The 20,000-nt window shown below is 40.4% G+C and overlaps 1 protein-coding gene and 1 long non-coding RNA gene across 2 annotated transcripts in view; one reads left to right on the forward strand and one right to left on the reverse strand.

Moving 5' to 3' along the window:
- Nucleotides 1–1,012, reverse strand: part of LOC127630493 (inhibitor of nuclear factor kappa-B kinase subunit beta-like) — a 25,846-nt gene extending 24,834 nt beyond the window's left edge. Inside the window, exon 1 of the mRNA XM_052108062.1 lies at nucleotides 844–1,012. The gene's annotated coding sequence lies outside the window, so the exon portion shown is untranslated. The remainder of the gene's footprint in view (nucleotides 1–843) is intronic.
- A 9,905-nt stretch (nucleotides 1,013–10,917) lies between these two features.
- Nucleotides 10,918–20,000, forward strand: part of LOC127630512 (uncharacterized) — a 12,542-nt gene continuing 3,459 nt past the window's right edge. The window contains exons 1-2 of the long non-coding RNA XR_007968878.1: nucleotides 10,918–11,020; nucleotides 19,243–19,333. This is a non-coding gene — a long non-coding RNA (uncharacterized LOC127630512). The remainder of the gene's footprint in view (nucleotides 11,021–19,242; nucleotides 19,334–20,000) is intronic.

Below are 20,000 nucleotides of genomic sequence, written 5' to 3' on the forward strand. Positions count from 1 at the left end.
TGTGAGGGTTTGTGAGTGTGCAAGTGTGTGTGTGTGTGAGAGTGTGTGTGTGGGTTTGTGAGTGTGCAAGTGTGTGTGTGTGAGTGTGTGTTTGTGTGCGAGTGTGTGTGTGTGTGTGTTTGTGAGGGTTTGTGAGTGTGCAAGTGTGTGTGTGAGTGTGCGAGTGTGTGTGTGTGTGTGCGAGTTTATGAGTGTGCGAGTGTGTGTGTGTTTGCGAGTGAGTGTGTGTGTGTGTTTGCGAGTGAGTGTGTGTGTGTGTGTTTGTGAGGGTTTGTGAGTGTGCAAGTGTGTGTGTGTGAGAGTGTGTGTGTGGGTTTGTGAGTGTGCAAGTGTGTGTGTGTGTGTGTGTGTGAGTGTGTGTTTGTGTGCGAGTGTGTGTTTGTGAGGGTTTGTGAGTGTGCAAGTGTGTGTGTGAGTGTGCGAGTGTGTGTGTGTTTGCGAGTGAGTGTGTGTGTGTGTGTTTGTGAGGGTTTGTGAGAGTGCGAGTGTGTGTTCAAAACAAAAAATAGGAACCAAAACTTTTGCACTTTCATGTAGAAATGTAAATTCCACTAAAATGTATTTATTCTTTTCAACAGCGTTGTTAAAATACTGTGCGATATTTATGTCTTGTTTCATGTTTGTAAAAGCTTTATAATCGATTTACAAGACCTCAGATTTGTTTAAGTAATGCTACAATATTGCATATGAAAATGTATTGTATACATAAAAGTCTGAGTATAGTGGTGTTTACAGAGTTAATACGCAGCATATGGTGTATATTTGACTTAAACCTGCTCATTTATTTGAACAGATTTGAGACTTTCGATTAATTTTACCGTCATAAATCGGAAGTGATTTTACCTTTAAATCTCCTCCAGAAGACTTTCACCAAAACACCGTTTCTCTCCGTCTTGGACTAGAGTATTACTGTGAAGTTTAAAAGACCTGCGAAATTCTTTAATGTATCATAATGTGAAGATTTTACGGTTTCTCTTTTGAAAACAGAAGAGGTTTGATCTACTTCCTGAAACTTTCCTTTCCCGTAAACACTGTAATAGCGCAGGCACTCGCATACAGAACACAAACTGTGCTAATAACAACTATACAATACAATACTATACTATACAAAACTATACTATACTATATATACTGTACTAAACTACATTATACTATACTATACTACACTACATTATACTATACTATCCTATAAAATACAATACAAAACTATACTATATATACTGTACTATACTACATTATACTATACTATCCTATAAAATACAATACAATACAATACTATACTATACTATACTATATATACTGTACTAAACTACTTTATACTATACTATACTACACCACATTATACTATACTATCCTATAAAATACAACACAAAACTATACTATATATACTGTACTATACTACATTATACTATACTATCCTATAAAATACAATACAATACTATACTACATTATACTACATTATACTATACTATCCTATACAAAACTATACTATACTATATATACTGTACTATACTACATTATACTATACTATCCTATAAAATACAATACAATACTATACTATACAAAACTATACTATACTATATATACTGTACTAAACTACATTATACTATACTATACTACACTACATTATACTATACTATCCTATAAAATACAATACAAAACTATACTATATATACTGTACTATACTCCATTATACTATACTATCCTATAAAATACAATACAATACAATACTATACTATACTATATATACTGTACTAAACTACTTTATACTATACTATACTACACTACATTATACTATACTATATATACTGTACTATACTACATTATACTATACTATCCTATAAAATACAATACTATACTATACTACATTATACTACATTATACTATACTATCCTATACAAAACTATACTATACTATATATACTGTACTAAACTACTTTATACTATACTATACTACACTACATTATACTATACTATCCTATAAAATACAATACAAAACTATACTATATATACTGTACTATACTACATTATACTATACTATCCTATAAAATACAATACAATACAATAAAATACAATACAATACTATACTATATTATACTATACTACACTACATTATACTATACTATACAATACAATACTACATTATACTATACTATACTATACAAAACTATACTAAACTACATTATACTATACTATACTATATTATACTATACTATACAATACTATACTACATTATACTATACTATACAAAACTATACTATACTATACTACACTACATTATACTACACTATACAATACAATACTACATTATACTATACTAAACTATACTATACAAAACTATACTAAACTACATTATACTATACTATAATACACTACATTATACTATACTATACTATACTATACTATACTACACTACATTATACTATACTATACTATACAAAACTATACTATACTATACTACACTACATTATACTATACTATACTATGCTACACTACATTATACTATACTATACTATACAAAACTATACTAAACTACATTATACTATACTATACTATACTACACTACATTATACTATACTATACAATACAATACTACATTATCCTATACTATACTATACAAAACTATACCAAACTACATTATACTATACTACACTACATTATACTATACTATACTATACTATACTATACTATACTATACTATACTATACTACATTATACTATACTATACTACACTACATTATACTATACTATACTATGCTATACTATACTATACTATACAATACTATACTACATTATACTATACTATACAAAACTATACTATACTACACTACATTATACTATACAATACTACATTTTACTATACTATACTATACAAAACTATACTATACTATATATACTGTACTAAACTACATTATACTATACTATACTACACTACATTATACTACATTATACTATACTATACAAAACTATACTATACTATACAAAACTATATTATATTATACTACATTATATTATACTATACTATCCTATAAAATACAATAAAAAACTATACTATATATATACTATACTACATTATACTATACAAAACTATACTATACTATATATACTGTACTAAACTACATTATACTATACTATACTACACTACATTATACTATACTATACAAAACTATACTATACTACACTACATTATACTATACAATACTACATTTTACTATACTATACTATACAAAACTATACTATACTATATATACTGTACTAAACTACATTATACTATACTATACTACACTACATTATACTACATTATACTATACTATACAAAACTATACTATACTATACAAAACTATATTATATTATACTACATTATATTATACTATACTATCCTATAAAATACAATAAAAAACTATACTATATATATACTATACTACATTATACTATACAAAACTATACTATACTATATATACTGTACTAAACTACATTATACTATACTATACTACACTACATTATACTACATTATACTATACTATATAAAACTATACTATACTATATATACTGTACTATACTACATTACATTATACTGTACTATACAATACAATACAAAATTATACTATACTATACTAAATATACTGTACTACACTACATTATATTTAAATCTGTCGTATGGAGTTGATGCTTAGAAATTCTACAGCAAGAGCGATGACATCTCAGATCATTACCTCATCTCTTGTTTGTTGTGCTCAGCTAATTTTAGTCATTCTACACCACACTATAATTCAGGTAGAACTATTATTTCAACCACTAATGATAGCTTCACTACATTTACATTTGACATGATTTGGCAGATGCTTTTATCCAAAGCGACTTACAAAAGAGGAATACATTATAAGTGAATCATCTTCAAGGAGACAGTGGTATGAAGTTTCACTAGCATCAGGATAGTATTCAAAACAGATTAAAGTGCAACAAGAAAATGTATTTATTTATTTATTTATTTATTTATTAGTGACTGGTTAAGTGTTCATGGAAAAGATGTGTTTTTAGACATTTTTTTAAAGACAGAGAGTGAGTCAGCTTCACGGATGGAGTTGGGAAGGTCATTCAACCAACATGATACGATGAAGCCGAAATCTGGGAAAGTGTTTTAGTGCCTCTTTGTGTTGGTACAACAAGGCGACGTTCCTTAGCCGACCGCAGGCTTCTGTTGGGAACATAGCTCTGCAGAAATGATTTTAGGTGTGCTGGAGCAGACCCAGTGACTGTTTTGTATGCCAGCATCAGAGCCTTGAATTTAGTACGTGCATGAACCAGCAGCCAGTGGAGAGAGACAAAGAGTGATGTAACATGTGCTCTCTTAGGTTCATTAAAGACCAGACGTGCTGCTGCATTCTGGATCATTTGGAGAGGTCTAATTGCACATGCAGGGAGTTCTGCAATGAGAGCGTTACAGTAGTCCAGTCTAGTTATGAGAAGTGACTGAACGAGCAGTTGTGTGGCATGTACAGAGAGGAAGGGTCTTATCTTCCTGATATTGTAAATCTACAAGATCTTGCAGTCTTTGAAATGTGGTCTGTGAAATGTAGTTGGTTATCGATGGTTACCCTTAGATTTCTGACCGTTTTGGAAGGCGTTACTGTGTGTGAGTGATGTGCGTGTGCGTTTGTGTGTGTTTGTTTGTGTGTGTGTGCTTGAGTGATGTGTGTGCGTGTGTGTGTGAGTGATTGCATGTGTGTGCGTGTGTGCATGTGTGTTTGCTTGCGTGTGTGTGCCTGTGTGTGTAAATATGTGTGTGTTTGCGTGTGGGTGCGTGCGTGCGCGCGCGCGTGTGTGTGTGTGTGTATATATATGTGTGTGTGAGTGTGTGTGTGTGTGTGTGTGTGTCTGTGAGTGTCTGTTTGTGTGTGAGTGTGTGTGTCTGTGTGTGTGTCTCTCTCTCTGTGTGTGTCTGTGTGTGTGTCTCTCTCTCTGTGTGTGTCTGTGTGTCTCCATGAGTCTGTGTGTGAGTGTGTGTGTTAGTGTGTGTCTGTGAGTGTCAGTGTGTGAGTGTGTGTGTGCATGTGTGTGTGTGTCTGTGTGTGTATATATATATATATATGTGTGTGTGTGTGTCTGTGAGTGTCTGTTTGTCTGTGAGTGTCTGTGTGTGTGTGTGTGTGTGTGTCTGTGAGTGTCTGTTAGTGTCAGTGTGTGTGTGTGTGTGTGTGTGTGTGTGCATGTGTGTGTGTGTCTCTCTCTCTGTGTGTCTGTGTGTGTATATATATGTGTGTGTGTGTGTGTGTGTGTGTGTGTGTCTGTGAGTGTCTGTTTGTGTGTGTGTGTGTGTGTGTCTGTGAGTGTCTGTTTGTGTGTGTGTGTCTGTGAGTGTCTGTTTGTGTGTGAGTGTCTGTGTGTGTGAGTGTCTGTGTGTGTGTGTGTGTCTGTGTCTCTCTCTCTGTGTGTGCATATATATGTGTGTGAGTGTCTGTGTGTGTGTGTGTGTGTGTGTGTCTGTGAGTGTCTGTTTGTGTGTGAGTGTCTGTGTGTGTGAGTGTCTGTGTGTGTGTGTGTGTCTGTGTCTCTCTCTCTGTGTGTGCATATATATGTGTGTGTGTGTCTGTGTGTGTATATATATATGTGTGTGTGTGTGTCTGTGAGTGTCTGTGTGTGTGTGAGTGTCTGTGTGTGTGTGTGCGTGTGTCTGTGAGTGTCTGTTTGTGTGTGAGTGTCTGTGTGTGTGTGAGTGTCTGTGTGTGTGTGAGTGTCTGTGTGTGTGTGAGTGTCTGTGTGCGAGTGTGAGTGTCTGTGTGTGTGTGTGAGTGTCTGTTTGTGTGTGTGAGTGTGTGTGAGTGTCTGTGTGTGTGTGTGTGTGTGTGTGTGTGTGTGTGTGTGTGTGTGAGTGTCTGTGTGTGTGTGTGAGTGTCTGTGTGGGCGTGTGTGTGTGTCTGTGTGTGTGTGTGAGTGTCTGTTTGTGTGTGTTTCTCTCTCTGTGTGTGTCTGTGTGTGTGTGAGTGTCTGTGTGTGTGTGTGTGTGTGTGTGTGTGTGTGTGAGTGTCTGTGTGTGTGTGTGTGTGTGTGTGTGTGTGTGTGTGTGAGTGTCTGTGTGTGTGTCTGTGTGTGTGTGTGAGTGTCTGTTTGTGTGTGTTTCTCTCTCTGTGTGTGTCTGTATGTGTATATATATATGTGTGTGTGTGTGTCTGTGAGTGTCTGTGTGTGTGTGAGTGTCTGTGTGTGTGTGTGTGTGTGTGTGTCTGTGAGTGTCTGTTTGTTTGTGAGTGTCTGTGTGTGTGTGAGTGTCTGTTTGTGTGTGAGTGTCTGTGTGTGTGTGTGTGAGTGTCTGTTTGTGTGTGTGAGTGTCGTGTGTGTGTGTGTGAGTGTCTGTGTGTGTGCGTGTGTGTGTGAGTGTCTGTGTGAGCATGTATTTATCACTTTGTGGGGACCAAATGTCCCCATAAGGATAGTAAAACCCCAAATTTTTGACCTTGTGGGGACATTTTGTCGGCCCCCATGAGGAAACAGCTTATAAATCATACTAAATTATGTTTTTTGAAAAGGTAAAAATGCAGAAAGTTTTCTGTGAGGGTTAGGTTTAGGGGTAGAGTTAGGTTTAGGGGATAGAATATAAAGTTTGTACAGTATAAAAACCATTATGTCTATGGAAAGTCCCCATAAAACATGGAAACACAACATGTGTGTCTGTGTGTGTGTGAGTGTCTGTGTGTGTGTGTGTGTGTCTGTGAGTGTCTGTGTGTCTGTGTGTGAGTGTCTGTGTGTGTGTGTGTGAGTGTCTGTTTGTGTGTGTGAGTGTCTGTGTGTGTGTGAGTGTGTGTGTGTGAGTGTCTGTGTGTGTGTGTGTGTGTGTGTGTGTGTGTGTGTGTGTGTGAGTGTCTGTGTGTGTGTGTGAGTGTCTGTGTGTGTGAGTGTCTGTGTGTGTGTGTGTGTGTGTGTGAGTGTCTGTGTGTGTGTGAGTGTCTGTGTGGGCGTGTGTGTGTGTCTGTGTGTGTGTGTGAGTGTCTGTTTGTGTGTGTTTGTGAGTGATTGCATGTGTGTGCGTGTGTGTGTATATATGTGTGTGTTTGCGTGTGTGTGCGTGCGCGCGTGTGTGTGTGTGTGTATATATGTGTGTGTGTGTGAGCGTGTATTTATCACTTTGTGGGTACCAAATGTCCCCATAAGGATAGTAAAACCCGACATTTTTGACCTTGTGGGGACATTTTGTCGGTCCCCATGAGGAAATCAGCTTATAAATCATACTAAATTCTGTTTTTTGAAAATGTAAAAATGCAGAAAGTTTTCTGTGAGGGTTAGGTTTAGGGGTTGGGTTAGGTTTAGGGGATAGAATATAAAGTTTGTACAGTATAAAAACCATTATGTCTATGGAAAGTCCCCATAAAACATGGAAACACAACATGTTGTGTGTGTGTGTGTGTGTGTGTGTGTGTCTGTGAGTGTCTGTTTGTGTGTGTGTGTGAGTGTGTGTGTCTGTGTGAAGTTACTTGCAGCGCCACACCTATTACCATCATTAGGGGAAAGAACGGTGATCCAATCTCCGACCCCCAGAAACAGGTTTACAGATTTGCTGAGCATTTCTGTGAGGTCCTGGGGGAGGGGAAGTCCCTGAGACTGGAAAACATCGTGGGACAAAGTGGGGATGACCCTGCTGGGGCTGCGGTGCCACAAATATTGAAGGAAGAAGTCGCTCCCTGTGGGTGACTGGCTGAGGTGCCATCTTTGGAGGAAGTACTGAAGGCGATCCGGAGCCTGAGGCCAGGAAAGGCACCGGGCAGAGATGATCTCCCCAGTGAAATGCTGAGGGAGGGTGGTGTTTGTGCACAGACTGCCCTACATGACATCGTAACAACAGTCTGGACCACTGGGTGGGTTCCGCAGGATTGGAAGGATGCCCTGGTGGTCCCTCTCTTTAAAAAGGGGGACCGCTCAGATTGTAATAACTATAGGGGCATCTCACTCCTCAGTGTGCCGGGAAAGGTCCGGGCAAAGATTATTCAACATCGCCTTGCCAGGCACGCTGAGGAGAGACTTGCGGAGCCCCAGTGTGGTTTCAGGAAGGGGCGGTCTTGCACGGATGCCATATTCTCTGTCCGTCTGGTACAGCAGAGGTGTAGGGAATTCCAGCAAGACCTACATCTCTGCTTTATTGACCTGGTCAAGGCCTATGATACCATCAGTAGGCCTGGGCTCTGGGTTGTTCTTCGTGCTTTCGGAGTCCCAGACCCGCTGCTCACGATCATTAAGGACCTTCCTGATGGCGAGCGGGCCCGGGTAAAACTACATGGTCGGGAGTTGGAGCCATTCCCTGTTCACCTTGGAGTGCGACAGGGATGTCCTCTGGCCCCCACATTATTTAATATCTATTTCGACCATGTGGTTCGTGAAGCCTTCGATGGCTGTACTGGAGGAATTTCCATCTGGTACAGATATAATGGGAGGTTGATCGATGCCCGGGTGCGGTCAAGGGATGGCTCCCTATTGGTCAACCACATTATGTATGCTGATGATCTGGTGATTGCTGCTCACTCAGAGGATGAGTTGGAGGCGCTGCTGATGAACCTGGAGCTTGCCACTAAGAGATGGGGCCTTACCATCAGCCCAAACAAAACTAAGCACCTTCCTGGGTATTATGTACCACCGGACACTACACCCCCACAGCTCCCAATTGGTGATGGGGCAGTTGTGGAGAGAGTGGCGTGTTTTCCATACCTGGGCAGTGTGCTTATGACCAGCTCCGGTTTGACAGCAGAGGTCTCACTCCGAATCAGTCGAGCAGCATTATCTTTTCATCGGTTGCGTAACGCTGTGTGGAAGCTACCTGGTTTGTCGCTCCGCACGAAGCTTCAAGTATTCTCGGCCACGGTCATTCCCTCCCTTCTTTATGCTTGCGAAATGTGGACCCCCCCTAATGGAACATCATCGCCGGTTAGAAACATTTAGGCTGGCCTGCCTAAGATCCATCCTGGGTTTAACCAGGCTGGATTGTGTGAGGAGCTCACAAGTCTTTGAAAGATGTGGACAAAGTCCCATCGGTGAGCTCCTCCGGCAGGCAAGGTTGCGTTGGCTGGGTCATGTAGCCCGCATGCCCGGCCACCGCATGCCTAAACAGTTTTTGTTCGGCCGGATAGAGGGGGCTAAGCGGGCGCAGCATGGGCTGGAGAAGAGATGGAGTGATGTGGTACAGGGGGATGTGGAGCTGAGTGGACTTGCCGATGACTGGTACCAGCAGTGTCAAGATCGGCCTCTTTGGAGGAGGCTTGTGAAGGATGCTGCTGGCCAGTTGGAGGCAGTCAGCCCTCCAACAACAACGGAGGGCAGAGGAGGCGGCAGCTCACAACAACGTGCAGAGCGCAGGGTGGCTAAAGCACAGCAAGTTGGCACAGTAGGGCGCACAGGTGGTGCATCAGCCAGTCATCTCAGTCATTCGACCCGTGTCACCGGTTGGATCTGTCCCGTGACCTCCTGCCAGCGGGCGTTCGACACTTCACGTGGCCTAAACGTGCACATAGCCTGGCACAAGCGTTGTGGTGACGTCACCGCCACTTAGTGGCGAATGGCGGTTGTTTGTTTTTGTTTGCTTGTTTTGTATCTCTCTCTCTGTGTGTGTCTGTGTGTCTCCGTGAGTCTGTGTGTGAGTGTGTGTGTCTGTGAGTATCTGTTAGTGTCAGTGTGTGTGTGTGTGTGTGCATGTGTGTGTGTGTCTCTCTCTCTGTGTGTGTCTGTGTGTGTATATATATGTGTGTGTGTGTGTGTGTCTGTGAGTGTCTGTTTGTCTGTGAGTGTCTGTGTGTGTGTGTGTGTGTCTGTGAGTGTCTGTGTGTGTGAGTGTCTGTGTGTGTGTGTGTGTCTGTGAGTGTCTGTTTGTCTGTGAGTGTCTGTGTGTGTGTGTGTGTGTCTGTGAGTGTCTGTGTGTGTGAGTGTCTGTGTGTGTGTGTGTGTCTGTGAGTGTCTGTTTGTGTGTGAGTGTCTGTGTGTGTGTGTGTGTGTGTGTGTGTGTGTGTGAGTGTCTGTTTGTGTGTGAGTGTCTGTGTGTGTGTGAGTGTCTGTGTGTGTGTGTGTGTGTGTCTGTGTCTCTCTCTCTGTGTGTGTCTGTGTGTGTGTGAGTGTCTGTGTGTGTGTCTGTGAGTGTCTGTTTGTGTGTGAGTGTCTGTGTGTGTGTGTGTGAGTGTCTGTGTGTGTGTGTGTGTGTGTCTGTGTCTCTCTCTCTGTGTGTGTCTGTGTGTGTGTGAGTGTCTGTGTGTGTGTCTGTGAGTGTCTGTTTGTGTGTGAGTGTCTGTGTGTGTGTGTGTGAGTGTCTGTGTGTGAATGTGTGTGTCTGTGTGTGTGTGTGAGTGTCTGTGTGTGAATGTGTGTGTCTGTATATATATGTGTGTGTGTGAGTGTGTGTGTCTGTATGTGTGCATGAGTGTCTGTGTGTGTCTGTGTGAGTGTCTGTTTGTGTGTGAGTGAGTGTCTGTGTGAGTGTATGTATGTGTGTGTGTGTGTGTGTCTGTGAGTGTCTGTGTGTGAGTGTCTGTGAGTGTCTTTTTGTGTGTATATATATATATATATATATGTGTGTGTGTGTGTGTGCGTCTGTGTGCGTGAGTGTCTGTGTGTGAGTGTATGTGTCTGTGTGTGAGTGTGTGTGTCTGTATGTGTGCGTGTGAGTGTCTGTGTGTGTGTGTGTGTGTCTGTGTGTGAGTGTGTGTGTCTGTGAGTGTCTGTGTGTGAGTGTGTGTGTCTGTGTGTGAGTGTCTGTGAGTGAGTGTGTGTCTGTGTGTGAGTGTCTGTGAGTGAGTGTGTGTGTGTGTGTGAGTGTCTCTCTCTCTGTGTGAGTCTGTGCGTGCGTGCGTACGTGTGTGTGTGTGTGTGTGTTTGTGTGTGGGAATTCCTCTCCCCGCCCCACATCACCATCATGAATGGGTTCCGTCCTGTCCCATTCCTGTGCGGAACAGTCCGGGATTCGGCAATAAATATCCTTGGATTCATGACACACAGAAACTCGGAGGAGAGCAAGAGCACAGATCAAGAGTGAAGCGCACTTGCTTTGGGAGGAGGTAAGACTTGCACCCAGCGGTGTATATTTTTTTTTATAAAAGTTGTTTGACATTTTGAGATGTGTTGATATCTTATTTGAGTCCAGACAAGGGCTGTGCTTAATTGAATTATATGTGTAACAGATTTATAATGATCCATAATATATATATATATATACTGCACAAGTACATACAGTAAAGCGGTAAATTATTATATTATTTATATCTATAAAATGATATTGCAATATATAGAAATTAAAAAGGTCCATTAAAACAGCTATTAAAGAATTATAAGTGTATATATCTACAATGGTATATAGTTAACTATATTACCATATGTACAGCAATATAGCATAGCAAAATATTATAGTATAGCAATATAATTCAATATTATATATAGCTATAATATTATACAGTATATACAGTAATGTCCTTCCTAGTGTAAAACATATAAGATGCATGTTAAGATGCTGGTATCTGCAGAATAATTGAACGGCATGTATCACGAGCTTGATGAAACTCAGCTTCAAATGCATATAAACAATTGGAAACTCCTAAAGTGTAAGAGGCTCACAAATAAGCCACATTTAAGGTGTAATACACTCCAGATTGTGGTCTCTCTGTAAAGTGTTTACAGCCAAATGACCTATTTCTTCTTCAATGACTGTTCGTGCTCGCACATTAGATCATGCTGTAATGCACTGCTTACAGTGTGTGTGTGTGTGTGTGTGTGTGTGTGTGTGTGTGTGTGTGTGTGTGTGTAAGCCAAATTCCTAGATGGCTGTTCACCAGGTCTGATTTAGCTGACGCTGACATTTTGTTCATAAGTTTTTACAGTAAAGAGAGTTTTCCCTGTGCAGATTCAGCACATTATCAAACCCTTGCAGGTGCACATACAGAGCAGATATACTGTATGGGAACACAGTGTCTATCTCCACTTTACCTCTCTCTCTCTCTCTCTCTCTCTCTGTCTCTCTCTCTCTCTCTCTCTCTCCACGTGCGATGATGACTCAGCTGCACTCCTTTACGAGCTATTCGTCTCACTCATCGTGTTTGAAGTAATCTATTCCTGTATTCATCCCTCCCGCTTTTGTCTTTTTCTCTCTTGGATAATGCCGCTCTGTTCTGTCTTTGGGGCGGATTTGACACACATACAAATTTCATACAAATGCACTAACACACACACACACACACACACACACACACACACACACACACACACACACACACACACACACATTACATCTACAACTTTATGTACAGTATATGCATATTAAATATATACATTGTGTTCATTGATCTCAGCAGACTTCTTGACCTTTTTGTGTGTGTGTGTGTGTGTGTGTGTGTGTGAGTGTGTTTGTGTCTGTGTGTATGTGAGTGAGTGTGTGTGAGTGTGTTTGTGTGTGTGTGAGTGTGTATGTGTGAGTGAATATGTGTGTGTGAGTGGGTGTCTGTGTATGTGAGTGAGTGTGTGTGTGTGTGAGTGTGTTTGTGTGTGTGTGTGTGTATGTGTGAGTGAATATGTGTGTGTGAGTGGGTGTCTGTGTATGTGTGTGAGTGTGTGAGTGAGTGTGTGTGTGAGTGTGTTTGTGTGTGTGTATGTGTGAGTGAATGTGTGTGTGTGTCTGTGTATGTGTGTTTGTGTGTGTGTGTGTGAGTGAGTGAATGTAAGTGAATGTGTGTGTGTGTGTGTGTGTGTGTGTGTGTGTGTGTGTGTGTGTGTGTGTGCGTATGTGTGTGAGTGTGTTTGTGTGTGTGTGTATTTATCACTTTGTGGGGACCAAATGTCCCCATAAGGATAGTAAAACCCGAAATGTTTGACCTTGTGGGGACATTTTGTCGGTCCCCATGAGGAAAACAGCTTATAAATCATACTAAATTATGTTTTTTGAAAATGTAAAAATGCAGAAAGTTTTCTGTGAGGGTTAGGTTTAGGGGTAGGGTTAGGTTTAGGGGATAGAATATAAAGTTTGTACAGTATAAAAACCATTATGTCTATGGAAAGTCCCCATAAAACATGGAAACACTACGTGTGTGTGTGTGTGTGTGTGTGTGTGTGTGTGTGTGTGTGTGTGTGTGTGTGTGTGTGTGTGTGTGTGTGTGTGTGTGTGAGTGAGTGAATGTGTATCCTATGAAATCAGTTTTTACATTATTACATTTTTGTTCAAATTGTTTTAAAAGTTAAATTATATTTTATCAAATTTCATCATTGTAATAAAAAATGCACCACGTTTTATTACAAACCAAACAAAAACTCTCTCAATGGAGATAAACAAGAACAGATAACTCAAAGAAACAAACTAACTAACTAAAAACCAACCAAGCAAAACAGGGCACAGACTGACAGGAACTCAATCCGACACAAGCCTGAACACGAGTGTAAATAAGCAGCGTAACCAAGGACACAAGCACATGCTATCAGGAAAACACAAGCAACATCATGCACAAGAGAATACATGACAATGCCAGTAAAGTAATGCAATGCATTCACACACAAACACAGGACTAGACAAAACCTGAGTGCCCACTGCAAAGTAAACAAACAACGCAGTGCACACCCAGCCATATATAAGACACGAAACATGTCAGAGCTCGAGCACCAGATACACTATCATGGCCGAACCCTGACCATACATAGAACAAGGCAAGACAAACAGGGACAGCACTGGACAATCATGGAGAGGAGACGCCACGATCCTGCCAAGACCCAAAGTGGCAGGACCGTGACAGTTAATGTTTTCTTTCATTAAGTAAACATCATTGCTTGAGAGATATAGGTTCAATAATAATAATATTAATAATAAAATGCATTTAACTAAATTCTAGTAATATACTTCTGTTGCAATTTCTTAAACGAATCAAGCTTTTATTTGTAATCAGACTTTTATTTTGACGTGAAGGCGTTTGTGGTGCTGTGTTTTTGATGGTAGTTTCACAGTTCTGGATTAGATGTTTCTTATGGAGCTTTTCCACTGCACGGTACAGCTGTACTCGACTCTGTTCACTTTTTGGTGGTTTTCCACTGTGGATAGTACCTGGTGCTTTTTTAGTATCACCTCGGTCGAGTTTCTAAGCGAGCCGATACTAAATGTGACGTCAAAACTTTGCAGATCACTGATTGGTCAGAGAGAATCGTCACTACCGGCGTCACTTGATTTGCGACACGGGACATCAACCCGCTAGATTTTTTCCCCATCCTTTGTTTTTGGTTCTTGAAAAAGAATTTCAAATATACATCAAGACTATTTTTCATTAACATAATAAGAAAGCAATTAAAACTGTTTCTATATGTGAGTCCTTCAATATATTTACATAATGTTTAGCCCCCCCCCCGGCTGTATTGTTTTTCTGTTTATATATTGTAGTTTTGACTGTACATTGACTTTGTTTGTTTGAAGCTTAATAATAAAAAAAAACATTAAAAACCCGCTAGTTTTAAAATTAGCAATAGTGATAGCAGTATCATTTGTTCAGCAACTTTCGAATTATAAAAAGAAATGGCTGTGCGCAAAACCACGCCGTGGTCAGTAAACGAGGTGCAGACGGTTCCTCTCGTTAGCGGGAAGTGTCTCAGCTGTTGGACGCTATCTAGACCGGTGAGCAATGGGAGGGAGAGTGCCCTGTACTCGGACATGGCGTTGTTGGAGTCCCCGATGGAGGATTGTAGGTTATGCTACATTAACTCTATATTCTGCTTGAAAGCTTCACTTTATTTAGTTGACCAACTACTGGAAGATTGCTTCTAAATCAACCAGGCCAATTAAACTGTTACACTTGTGTAAAATCACCTTTCAACAGCTGCTTTTTGCAGGAGAATGAGCTAGTAGCTAACAGCTAGCGCTCGTGTTATTGTTTATTGTTTTGTGTCGCGTTTAAGATGATGTCACGGCAGTAGAGGTGGCGCAACTATGACGATCAGCCTATAATCCCACCCACGTTGAGGCGGCACTAAACAGCAGTGAAAAAGCAAGCTCAGAAAGTAAAGTGAGTCGATTCGAACCGTAACCTGCAGTGGAAAAGTGCCTATTCCCATTTGAGTGAGAGCTTCGGAGGGTTGAAGTGTTATTATTGGTAATTCGGAAAGTATTTAAGGGTCATCTATCCGAGGCAAAGGAGCCGCAAGTGACCATCACCTGTACCTAATCATAAATGTGTAGCCTATACATGATTATGACTTACTATTAACTATTTTCAGAATGCAAACCTCAACAAATGCTTAAAAAAATTAGACTTCATGAAGAAATGTAATATTTAATACTTCAAATTTAAATATTTGTTTTGTTTTTAAAATATTAACCCAAAATTATTCAATTACTAAATACATAAAATGCCGCTGTGTATATTTCTTTTATTTAAACTCCTTTATTAGAATAACAGATCGAGTGAATTTACAGGAAAATACCAGAAGCAAAAGCCAGTTTTAAACAGAAAGCCAGGGATTTATCTGTTTTTAAAAAGTTCATTAAAAGAATGAACCGGTTCTGGTCCGCTTGGCAGCGAAGTGTCCATCAGTTGAACCCTACGGAGCGCCTCTTTTCAAGTGCCCTTCGAAGTAGCTGTTTATGAGCCCTTTGGTTTGGAACAACCCTTCAATATGGCCTCTATGATGGTTCCCCTTCTAATTGCCCTTTCAGAGGGGTTTATCCCGTTTGGAACGCAGGGTCAATGTGATTATTAAAGCACAAAATACTGTGATTTAATTATATTAATGTATAGTCTGAAGTCACAGTAAAGAAGCGTTCTCTTCTATCATCTATTACAACAAGCACAGCGTGACGCTTCTAAAATGGTAGGCAAGCTAGCTGGACAGACAGACTGATAGTCAGACAGACAAATAAATAAATAGATGGAAAGACAGAGATAGATAGATAGATCGACAGATAGATGATAGATAGATAGACAGATAGTTTGACAGACAGATTGATTGATAGACTGACAGACAGATTGATGGATAGATAGATAGATAGATAGACAGACAGATTGATAGCTGATAGACAGACAGATAGATGATAGACTGACAGATAGACAGACAGATAGATGATAGACTGACAGACAGATTGATAGATAGACAGACAGATAGATGATAGACTGACAGACAGACAGATAGATTTATGGATGGATAGACAGACAGACAGATAGATTTATGGATGGATAGACAGACAGATAGATGATAGACTGACAGACAGACAGATATATGGATGACAGACAGATAGATGATAGACTGACAGACAGACAGATAGATAGATGATAGACAGACAGACAGATAGATGATAGACTGACAGATAGATAGATGATAGACAGACAGACAGATAGATGATAGACTGACAGACAGATTGATGGATAGATAGATAGACTGATAGATAGACAGACAGATAGATGATAGACAGACAGATAGATAGACAGACAGATAGATGATAGACTGACAGATAGATAGATAGATGATAGACAGACAGACTGATAGATAGATAGACAGACAGATAGATGATAGACAGACAGACAGATGATAGAATGACAGACAGACTGATAGACAGACAGATGATAGACTGACAGATAGATAGATATATGGATGGATAGACAGACAGACTGATAGATAGATGATAGACAGACAGATAGATGATAGACTGACAGACAGTTAGATAGATGACAGACTGATAGATAGACAGACAGATAGATGATAGACTGACAGACAGACAGATAGATAGATAGCTGATAGACAGACAGACTGATAGATAGACAGACAGATAGATGATAGACTGACAGACAGACAGATAGATAGATAGCTGATAGACAGACAGATTGATAGATAGACAGACAGATAGATGATAGACTGACAGACAGACAGATAGATTTATGGATGGATAGACAGACAGACAGATAGATTTATGGATGGATAGACAGACAGATAGATGATAGACTGAGAGACAGACTGATAGATTTATGGATGGATAGACAGACAGATAGATGATAGAATGACAGACAGACTGATAGATAGACAGACAGATAGATGATAGACTGACAGATAGATAGATAGATAGATATATGGATGGACAGACAGACAGATAGATTTATGGATGGATAGACAGACAGATATATGGATGACAGACTGATAGACAGACAGATAGATGATAGACTGACAGACAGACAGATAGATAGATGATAGACAGACAGACAGATAGATGATAGACTGACAGACAGACAGATAGATAGATGATAGACAGACAGACAGATAGATGATAGACTGACAGACAGATTGATGGATAGATAGATAGACTGATAGATAGACAGACAGATAGATGATAGACAGACAGATAGATAGACAGACAGATAGATGATAGACTGACAGATAGATAGATAGATGATAGACAGACAGACTGATAGATAGATAGATGATAGACAGACAGACAGATGATAGAATGACAGACAGACTGATAGATAGACAGACAGATGATAGACTGACAGATAGATAGATATATGGATGGATAGACAGACAGACTGATAGATAGATGATAGACTGACAGACAGTTAGATAGATGACAGACTGATAGATAGACAGACAGATAGATGATAGACTGACAGACAGACAGATAGATAGATAGCTGATAGACAGACAGACTGATAGATAGACAGACAGATAGATGATAGACTGACAGACAGACAGATAGATAGATAGCTGATAGACAGACAGATTGATAGATAGACAGACAGATAGACTGATAGATAGACAGACAGATAGATGATAGACAGACAGATAGATAGACAGACAGATAGATGATAGACTGACAGATAGATAGATAGATGATAGACAGACAGACTGATAGATAGATAGATGATAGACAGACAGACAGATGATAGAATGACAGACAGACTGATAGATAGACAGACAGATGATAGACTGACAGATAGATAGATATATGGATGGATAGACAGACAGACTGATAGATAGATGATAGACTGACAGACAGTTAGATAGATGACAGACTGATAGATAGACAGACAGATAGATGATAGACTGACAGACAGACAGATAGATAGATAGCTGATAGACAGACAGACTGATAGATAGACAGACAGATAGATGATAGACTGACAGACAGACAGATAGATAGATAGCTGATAGACAGACAGATTGATAGATAGACAGACAGATAGATGATAGACTGACAGACAGTTAGATAGATGACAGACTGATAGATAGACAGACAGATAGATGATAGACTGACAGACAGACAGATAGATAGATAGCTGATAGACAGACAGACTGATAGATAGACAGACAGATAGATGATAGACTGACAGACAGACAGATAGATAGATAGCTGATAGACAGACAGATTGATAGATAGACAGACAGATAGATGATAGACTGACAGACAGTTAGATAGATGACAGACTGATAGATAGACAGACAGATAGATGATAGACTGACAGACAGACAGATAGATAGATAGCTGATAGACAGACAGACTGATAGATAGACAGACAGATAGATGATAGACTGACAGACAGACAGATAGATGATAGACAGACAGACTGATAGACAGACAGATTGATGGATAGATGATAGACAGAAAGTTTTGATATTTTCAATGGGAAAACGTGACAGAGAGATTAGGAATGGGATTTTATGGAGTGGTTTTATATGCACATGACTAAGAGAGAGGGAGTTTATACTGACTTAGTATGAGGCGTTTTAAATTAGGCCAAATAATGACCCTTCACAGAGAGAGAAGAACGGAAGGAGGGAGGTTCAGAGAGGACAAGAGAAGGCAAAGCTGTTGAGATTTGATTCAGGTCATGTTTATAAATGTGTGTTTGTGTGTGCATGTGTCATTGAGGCGCAGTATTACGTGCCTTCTGGAATGAGGTGACATGAGCAAACAATCCTGTCTCTACATATCCCAAGTACAAGAAATAGACAAATGTTTATTCTTTTTTAATCCTCTGTCTCATTTCCTCTCTGAACCTCCCTTCATCCAACACCTCATACTAAGTCAGTATAAACTCCCTCTCTCTTAGTCATGTGCATATAAAACCACTCCATAAAATCCCGTTCTTAATCAGTCTCTTTGTCACGTTTTCCCATTGAAAATTGAGTATTTGTTTTAAATATCTTTGCCTGATTAGCAAAAGTGCATGTGATTTTAAAGTTCATTTATCTGAAGCATACATCTAGCAGAACTTAGTGAGGTTTACACTTAAAGCAAGAGAAAAAACTTCTAACTTCTGTTTTTGTCTTGCAGGATTTGACAGAAACATCCACATGACATCATGAGTTTTTCACTGACACTGTTGCTGCTTCTACCTGCTCTATACTGTGCTGCAGATAATACAGTAAGAGTGTGTGTGTGTGTGAGTGAGCGAGCGTGAGCGTGCGTGCGTGCGTGGGTGCGTGCGTGAGTGTGTGTGCGTGCGTTAGTGTGGGTGAGTGTGCGTTAGTGTGCGTGCGTGAGTGTGTGTGCGTGCGTGCGCGTGCGTTAGTGTGGGTGAGTGTGCGTTAGTGTGCGTGCGTGAGTGTGTGTGCGTGCGTGAGTGTGTGTGCGTGCGTGAGTGTGTGTGCGTGCGCGTGCCTGAGGGTGCGTGAGCGTGCGTGAGTGTGCGTGAGTGTGCGTGAGCGTGTGTGAACGTGTGCGTGAGCGTGTGTGAGCTTGAGAGTGTGCGTGTGCGTGAGTGTGCGTGAGTGAGTGTGTGTGCGTGCGTTAGTGTGGGTGAGTGTGCGTGCGTGAGTGTGTGTGCGTGCACGTGCGTTAGTGTGGGTGAGTGTGCATTAGTGTGAATGCGTGAGTGTGTGTGCGTGCATGAGTGTGCGTGCGTGAGTGTGCATGCGTGAGTGTGTGTGCGTGCGCGTGCCTGAGGGTGCGTGCGTGCGTGAGCGTGTGTGAGCTTGAGAGTGTGCGTGCGTGCGTGTGCGTGAGTGTGCGTGCGTGAGCGTGGCGTGAGTGAGTGTGTGTGCGTGCGTTAGTGTGGGTGAGTGTGCGTGCGTGAGTGTGTGTGCGCAGTG

The sequence above is a fragment of the Xyrauchen texanus genome, chromosome 37, assembly GCF_025860055.1.
Source record: "Xyrauchen texanus isolate HMW12.3.18 chromosome 37, RBS_HiC_50CHRs, whole genome shotgun sequence".
Classification (NCBI taxonomy): Eukaryota; Metazoa; Chordata; class Actinopteri; order Cypriniformes; family Catostomidae; genus Xyrauchen; species Xyrauchen texanus.